Genomic DNA, 2,162 nt, shown 5'->3' with positions numbered 1-2,162 from the left:
ATGGTTAAGAGAAGAGCGAGCTGGAGGCGAAGGCCAGAGGAGAGGAGCTCGATGGTTAAGAGAAGAGCGAGCTGGAGGCGAAAACCTGAGCAACTGGAATACACAGTGGAGACGTCGATCTCTGGCTCCTTGGACGAGACAGGGACCTAGTGAACGGTAGAAGGATGTCTTCCCATTCATGATGCTTAACAGTTACCAGTGCTGCCGCCCTTTAAAGGAGCGAAGGAGTATGCTGAAGAAGACTCGTTTGAGGAATGGGTTGACCGCTTCAAGGAAATGGCAGTCTAATGTTGATGGGATGACCATAAAAAGCTAGACGTCTAACACAGTTTCCATTGAGGCTGGAGGGCCCCGGCGCTAGATCCTTCTACAAGCCTTGCAGTGATTGAGTCTGAGAAGAGGAGCTGTGATGCTCTGAAAGCAGCTCTTGCTAAAAGATTTACTCCCGTTCGACTAACAGCAGTACAGACCAGTATGTTTCATTAGAGGAGACAAGGTTCAAACGAGTCAGTTGATGAGTATGCTTATAGGAGTTGAGGAAGTTATTCTATATATAAAGATTTTGAGTCTGGATTGCATATTAAGCTGACTGGGATAGAATGGAACTTCGAGGAGTTGGTGTGTAAGGCTCGCTTTGAAGAGGCGAAGTGGAAGGAGACAAACCTTGGATGGACCATAGATACAACACTGGAGGTACCAATGAACAGTATGAACGGACACACTGGAGACGATCTCTGGCTCCTTGGCCGAGACAGGGACTGAGGGAGCGGTAGAAGGATCTGTCTCCCCCATTCATGATGCTCAACAGTTACCAGTGCTGCCGCCCTTTAAAGGAGCAAAGGAGGATGCTGAAGAAGACTCTTTTGAGGAATGGGTTGACCGCCTCGAGGAAATGGGAGTATGGTGTAGATGTGACGACCATAAAAAGTTAACACAGCTTCGATTGAGGCTGGAGGGTCCCGCTAGATCCTTCTACAAGTACAAGTCTTACAGTGAGTCTGAGAAGAGGAGCTATGATGCTCTGAAACCAGCTCTTGTTAAAAGATTTACCCCTGTTCGACTGACAGCAGTACAGACCAGCAGGGGAGACAATTAAGGTTTGAATGAGTCAGCTGATGAGTATATATGCTTAGGAGTTGAGGAAGTTATTATATAAAGCATATCCCCCAACCTATCATGGGACTCCAGAAGCAGAATTATTAAAGAAGAGGAGTGTTCTCTCTAATCAATCTGTTGTAGAAGGGGATTTCGAGGACTTGGTCTGTAAGGCTCGCTTGAAGAGGCAAAGTGGAAAGAGACAAACCTTGGGACAGAAGAGAAACCAAGGGGAAAAGAAGCCTCCAAGGAAGCCTAGTGATGACTCTGAAGAGAAATAAAGGGGGCTACAAGTGCCATCGATGTGGCAGTACACAACACTTTATTCAGGACTGTCCATTCGAAGGATGGGGAGCAACAATAGAAGCTAGGTCTTATTTTGTAAATGGTAGGTTCATTACATGTACTATAATCTTGTTATGTCATCACAACAAGACTATAATGTCCCACCCTATGCGTCCCCTTGCATGATTAATATTGTGTTATGTCTGTGCATATGTCACTTCACGTAATAATGCATCTACGTTTGCTAAAATCTGTATAAACATTTGTTCCCTAATTAAGATTGGTTTAGAACTTGCTCTTTGTGTGTCTTGTGAATTTTAAGATTCAAATTTAAATTTTAAATATTCAATTTTAAAATAAAATTCAATTTTCAATTTACAAGTTGTTTGTCCTAATGTTATCGTAAGGTCATGTTAACTTGTATTCCTTTTCTTTTGATTAGGAGAGACTGATATAATCTGCCCTGCTAACTGTGATGGCCAGTCATAACCACGTCCACGGCTGCAGACCGCGGCTGAACTAGAGAAACAGAAGTGGGAGGCCAGAGGAGAGGAGCTCAATGGTTAAGAGAAGAGCGAGCTGGAGGCGAAGGCCAGAGGAGAGGAGCTCGATGGTTAAGAGAAGAGCGAGCTGGAGGCGAAAACCTGAGCAACTGGAATACACAGTGGAGACGTCGATCTCTGGCTCCTTGGACGAGACAGGGACCTAGTGAACGGTAGAAGGATGTCTTCCCATTCATGATGCTTAACAGTTACCAGTGCTGCCGCCCTTTAAAGGAGCGA

This window comes from Amphimedon queenslandica, unplaced genomic scaffold, assembly GCF_000090795.2.
Source record: "Amphimedon queenslandica unplaced genomic scaffold, v1.1 AMPQUscaffold_13504, whole genome shotgun sequence".
Taxonomy (NCBI): Eukaryota; Metazoa; Porifera; class Demospongiae; order Haplosclerida; family Niphatidae; genus Amphimedon; species Amphimedon queenslandica.
This window is presented reverse-complemented; position numbering follows the sequence as displayed.